This window comes from Schistocerca piceifrons, chromosome 3, assembly GCF_021461385.2.
Source record: "Schistocerca piceifrons isolate TAMUIC-IGC-003096 chromosome 3, iqSchPice1.1, whole genome shotgun sequence".
NCBI lineage: Eukaryota > Metazoa > Arthropoda > Insecta > Orthoptera > Acrididae > Schistocerca > Schistocerca piceifrons.
The window spans coordinates 568,263,965-568,270,762 of record NC_060140.1 but is presented as its reverse complement, the minus strand read 5'-3'; positions in this window follow the sequence as shown (position 1 = coordinate 568,270,762).

Below are 6,798 nucleotides of genomic sequence, written 5' to 3'. Positions count from 1 at the left end.
CGTTTTCACACTATCGAACCCCATCACGAATGCAGGACTCACCACTGCAAGACACATAAACCGACAAAGTTACTTCAAGGAGGGGTGGGGGAGGAACTGTGTTACGAGGGTGAAGGCGGAAAGTCGGGAGCAGTAAACTGCCTATGCCTTTGTTGTTCCATCGTACCCGGGGAAGACATGACATCGACTTCGTGAGAGATCACATAATGTCAATTTTCTACGCTGTTCAAATGTAGACTTCAATACAAGTACCCACCGCGGGCATTTACATCTACCGTAGCCACTTGCGTTGCCGAGAATGCATGTCCCCATTTTCCCGCTATACGCGACATGAACGTAGTAACTTTAGACCCCTATATGGAAGTGATTGTTTCTTTTAACTACCATCTTCACTGAAGGAATTCCATTACAATGTTGCAACCCATGTTGAGAGTACCAGCGCTCTCCTGCCAGAAAGGAACAACACCTCCTTAACTAAACTGTCGACGACTTCCAGTGGGAGGCTGAACACTCAGAGATTGATATAATCTATTAGGAAGAAGCACCATACTTATGGAACAATCATGATGCTTAAAGGGAACTTGTGAGCTATGAAGCAAAAACAACCTACTTGTAGTGGATTCAAAAATTTTACGATAAATATACAGTTTCAGAAGCAAAATGGAGAGTATAAATCTGATCAGATGCTACATGAATTGCATCAACGAGCTAATCATGAATCTCCAAAGATCTGGGCTGCACGGAATGCGTAGATTCTTCGCAGCTAAGGCTGACTGTACGTTTTCTTGCAACACACTTCGTACCCCGTGGCGGACATGAGCGGACTACTCACAGGAGCAAACTCTACGGACCAAACAACGACGCGATACACACGAAGATACAAACAAGACTTAGGAAAGGCTGTCCAAACGCTTGCGACGCTATGACCAGGCGAGAAACTAATGACCTTTACGCTCTGTGCACAAGGTGGAATTGTGTTCCCCTAGATCAATGAACTATATTTTAAGTTTGTTTAACAAAATTAAGATTAATTTTGGATGTGTGTAGCAGTAGGGATAATCTTAAAAACGGACTAAGAAAAAGAAAACAAAACCTCTTCTTTGCATGTGAAACAGCCAAAAATATTCAAAACGCTGTATTAACTTGAAGTGACTAGTAAAATGCGCAGTATTTATTATATGTTGACACTGCATTGGAGTGCGTAAGTAAATGGTGTGAATTTAGCGACAAACTTGTTATTTACACCAACCAATACAAATTTAAAAAGCAGATTATTTTGTTAACGCAGCTGAAAATGTAAAACTGCAAAAATTTAAAGTTCGGTGATCTTTATGGTAAATGACGCTATTAAGAAATTGTACGATTGAAAGTATACTTCTGAAGGTTTTGCAGGATTAGCCACGGAAGACAAGTGGGATAAAGTGTTTAATAAGACAGATTATGATTCTGCAAAACTGTTAAATCAATTTCATTTCTGTTGTCGAGTCCTAACTATTCAGCTTTCATGGCGAAACTTTTTTCTATGATGAACGCAACGAAAAAGACAAAGTGTCTGAAACTGATAAAAAAATTATTATTTATGTATCTTAAACATACACTGCAAATATGTTTAGCAGTGAAAGCTTTTTTGTTAAATATTGTCAAACGCAATAAAGTGTTATTTTAAAAAAATAATTAAGCATACTAAATAATGCTTTATTCTGATACGTGTACTTTTTTCCATACCTTTAACAAACTGTATAGGTTATTTGGTCAAACAAAGGTGGCAACCCTACTCATGAAAAATATTCATTTCCATGCACCGAAGAGGTATTGGAGCGTTTTTCAAATGGCTCAAAAATGGCTCTGAGCACTGTGGGACTTAACATCTGAGGTCGTCAGTCCCCTAGACTTAGAACTACTGAAACCTAACTAACCTAAGGACATCACACACATTCATGCCCGAGGCAGGATTCGAACCTGCGACCGTAGCAGCAGCGCGTTTCCGGTCTGTAGCGCCTAGAACCGCTCGGCCACCGCGGCCGGCGAGTGTTTTTCAGTGGATGCACTGCCACATACTTCTTCGATCACTTCTTAAATATCTGTACTATCCGTTCAGCGTAACCGTTACACCTGAAGGAGTCGGTGTCGTGAAAACAAATGATATCCCATTCTTGTCACAATACCTCCGAACAAAGTTGCTGAAAACTTGAGCGTGAACCCATTTGATAACCGTACTGCCGAGGTCTTCATGTCACAAGAACAGTGACTTCACGGCGAGCTATGTCGATTGCTTCAATGCGCATTGGCATCAAATGACCTTGGACGGCGACGCAAAGTTTCATCCACGCCGGACGTGCCGCGTCGCACGCAAACGCGCGCCACAGAGCAGCGCAAGTCGGCACGCAGATACGCAGCAGTCCATTTAGAGCGCAAGCGTCTAAGAATGGAAGACGAAACTGAAAATTGCAAATTTGGCTTTCGTAGTTGTTCATCACAATCTGAGGGAGGGAAACGTAGAAAATATCGTCAATATGTAAAAAAGTTGAAAGATAGGGGGTGGGGGATGAGACTTTGTGTGATATACGTATCGATAGTGGACTGAAGGATATCAACGATAAAATTCGCTGATAACATTGCTAGCATCTATCAAAGAGAGGAAGATTTACAGGGCATTCTGAAATAAATGAATAGTCCATTGAAGACTGAATATGAATTGGGGGAAAACTGAAGAAAGACAAAAGCAAAAGTAATCAGGAGTAGCAGAAATGAGAGTTGCGAAAAACTTGCCAACAAACTCTTGGAACCTCGAAGTAGACGGAGTAAACGATTTCTATTTCGGAAGTCGGATAGCATATAACAGACGAAGCAAGAAGGACATGAACAGCGGGCTATGGCAGGCAAAGACGCCCTAAGAGATGAAACAAGACGAATAGTTTTAAATATCGGCATTAGTTCGAGGAAAAAAGTTTCTGAGTATGTACACAAAACAACATTGGGTCGAAGAGAGGAAGCCAGAAAAGAAGCGGGTCGAAGCGTTTTGTGATTTGGTGCTATAGAAGGCTGCTGAAAATTAGAAGAAATGATAAGAGAAGCATTGAGGAGGTTCTCCACAGAGTCGGCGACCAGAGAAACGTATGGAAAAGACTGGCAAGAAGGAGGAACGGGATGGCGGGACGTGTTAAGACATCAGGAAATAACATCCATAGTACTAGAGGCAGCTGTGGGATGCAAAAACATCATAGTAGATTGGAATACATCCAACAGATAATTGAGGACGGTGGGTGCAGTCATTACACTAAGATACGGAATAGATTGGAACAGAAGAGTAGTTGGTGGTGTGCAGCATCAAACCAGTGAGAAGTGTACAGGTGTGGCGTGTCTATTCAAAGCACTACAGGTGCTGTCGGTCATCCTAAAGTATGCAGATCGTTTCGTGTTGCACTAAAGGTACATAAATCTTTTCTTTCAGAACTCTTTTATTGCCAGTAGTACTTAAGAGGTAAAATTGCTGACAGATCTATGCAAAGAGTCACATCATGTTCTCCATGAAGGGACTACTAGGCTGTCTGAAATGGAGAACGTAGCGGTGAACAGAGAGAGAAGTCGCTGGATGTTGTACTCCGAATTGCGACTTCTACCACGTTTTTTATCAGTTTATGTCATAAACATTATATTTTGGTTTCCATGAAAACTCATTTACTCACATGCTGTCTACACTCTACCGTCTCGCCCTGGCTCCGTAGCGAGAAACGTTGTCCAAGCAGAGCGCGCACGAGCGAACAATCTCCTTTGATGCACCGGCAATTCGCAGAACTTGCTCGTTGTTGCTCGACAATGCGCTTAGCGTTTTGCTATCCATACGCGACGCGACGAGTCGCGCTACGGTTTCAGCGTTTCTTGGTTTTGTAGGCCACGGAGCAGCGCAGCGCGCACGATGCGGACACAGTTAAAGGACTCGTGGAAGCTTCAACTCTGCGCCAAACATTCGTAGCAAATGGCAAGTGCATACGTATCTCGAAACCCCATGACTATATCATTTTATTTTCTAAATATACCGGCAGGGAATTCGTCGAACACCCTCTGCATCTAAGAAGATCAGAACACTACGGGCTACATGCCTCCTTGTTGAAGGAAAACTTCGCGGCGACCTGGAAGGTAGTGCACGGTAACTAGCCTTAACAGCTCAGAATTGTAACAGCTGCTGTCCAACTTACCGGCTATGAGAGTCAGATGTCTTCGTCTTGTTTACCTAAAGAAACGTCATATCATCACGTCTGGTACTTAGCACGAATAACGATGACGAAGGTAATGCTGCAATACAGTAATCCTCGACTTACGCTATAGGTGGAATCGAGCGATATCCGTTCAAGTCGAATTCACATTAAGTGGGAGCTCTATTTCGCATATAAATGCAAGAAAAAATTGTTCAATTGAGAACAGAGATTAAGGAAAACAATGTAATTTAGAAGAAAAATAAAATGAAATGTTTAACAAAACAACAAATTATATCAAAGTACTGTACGATGCATTGCAATATTATGAAATGAAGCCATTGCGGCGTGGAAGGCTTGGTAAAATCTAATAATGCCATTTGACCAGTCAAATCCTTTTTCTTTTCATGCAAACTTTCCTCGAAGCACACTAATAAATATTTTATTCCACGTTTGTAGCAGAAATGCGCACTTCATTGCAGATTGTTTTCCCTAAAATTTGTGACCCTTTTTCGACTGAACTGACGCCTCCTCTCCCGTTTGCAACTGTCATCTTCTGATTGAACTGAATCTAAGAAATAAGGTTTTTTCATATTTTGCTATTGTTCTCGCATTTCTATAACCTCATTAATCGATAGCTCTTGATCGTGTAAATCTAGGTGTTCTTGCATGTTATTACCATTCAGTTAAAAATTAACTGTCGGCCGGCCGCAGTGGCCGAGCGGTTCTAGGCGCTTCTGTCTAGAACCGCGCGACCGCTACGGTCGCAGGTTCGAGTCCTGCCTCGGGCATGGGTGTGTGTGGTGTCTTTAGGTTAGGTTTAAGTTAAGTTCTAGGGGACTGATGACCTCAGAAGTTAAGTCCCATAGTGCTCAGAGCCCAATTAATTGTCTGGCAAGATCGAGCATTTCTTCAATTACATTATCAGTTTGATCAGAATCTGGCACAGATCGCCATGGGTGCCAGTGGTGAAAAAAAACTGACACAGATTTTCCGGAAGACATTTACAGTTTTTTTTTTTTGTGAAATTTCATTCCAAGATTGTCCAGTACAATTTTTCACGCTTACTTGACCATCACACCATAGTTTTGTCTCCTCCTGAGCGATAATACTACGAGCTTTACGAACTGTACTTGAATTCCAAGATTGAACTTTTTACGCAGTTTCGAGAATTTTTCTTTGCGTTTTTTTGTTCTTGCTGTTGATTGCAGTAAATAAAGATAATGATTTCCTTTTCTTTTTTATGCAAATGAATCAGTTCTGCTTCGTTTGGTTAACAATAGAATCTACCAGTCTAGTCAGCCCCGTGAATAAAACGATTCCCCACGAAACACATCCGAAACCGTCGTACACCGAGCACAGTGTGTGTGGAGTAGGGGAACAGAGGTGCGCGGCGCTCAAACAGAAGAATCGTGTAACTCCGGATTTGCGTAAAACGGGGTAGCGTAAGTCGTGGTATTACTGTGTTCGTTCCCCTCGGAGCCTCCACAAACGCATAAATACGTCTTGACGCTATATGCAGAACAGGAGCTCACACTAGAATGCGACGTGCTGCGTCTCCTATGTTAGTGTTCGTTGTGCGAACTACTGCGGGCGTATAAAACTTTGCTGTCAGTTCCGGGGGAACTGTTCTGACAGTTTGTGGTCCTCTGGACATCGTTTCGCTGCTAACCCCTTCAGGTAGGTGACGTAGATAATCGATTATGCACGGCTGAGCGAATAATAAGTCTTCAGTCTCGAACGCTAGTCACATGGGCCCGTGGCGGCCCTGCATTCCATCGAACCCATCGGTTTCGGTACAGCAGCAGCCAAATTAAGACAACTGCTGGTAGACGTTTCCTCTTTCTTGCACAATACACAACACGATCCACACTACCAACCAACTTCAAAATGAGATTTCTACATAAGAGGTACTGTACAGTTGACGTTACTCCTACTTCATTTTAGCTGTTAAGTTCAAATGCTAATCATTGGCATAGCCAGCCATGTACACACATCAAGAAAAGTTTTGCATCACCACAGTTCCCAGAACTCCTGAAGATAGACGTTGACTGTGGATATTGTATCACAGACACAGTTCCTTTCACTGTTCAGTGGTGTCACTAAACCCGCCCAAAGATGTAAACAACCATTCATGAGCAGCGCCTATTAGACGGACGGGGTCCGACAGCTGATCGGTTCCAGTCATTCCACCAGGAAGAAGGTACACGGCTCGTGCTGCCTGTAGTTCAACCATGCCTAGCGGTCAATCCGCGGTTCGATCGAGTCCGCATTGTTACTTTGTGACAGGAAGGGCTCTCAACAAGGGTAGTGTCTAGGAGCCTCGGAGTGAACCAAAGCGATGTTGTTCGGACATGGAGGAGATACAGAGAGACAGGAACAGTCGATGACATGACTCGCTCAGGCAGTCAAAGGGCTACTACTGCAGTGGATGACCGCTACCTACGGATTATGGCTCGGATAACGACGCCACCATGTTGAATAACGCTTTTCGTGCAGATACTGGACGTCGTGTTACGACTCAAACTGTGCGCAATAGGTTGCATGATGCGCAACTTCACTCCTGAAGTCCATGGCGAGGTACAGATGGCCCAACAACATGCCG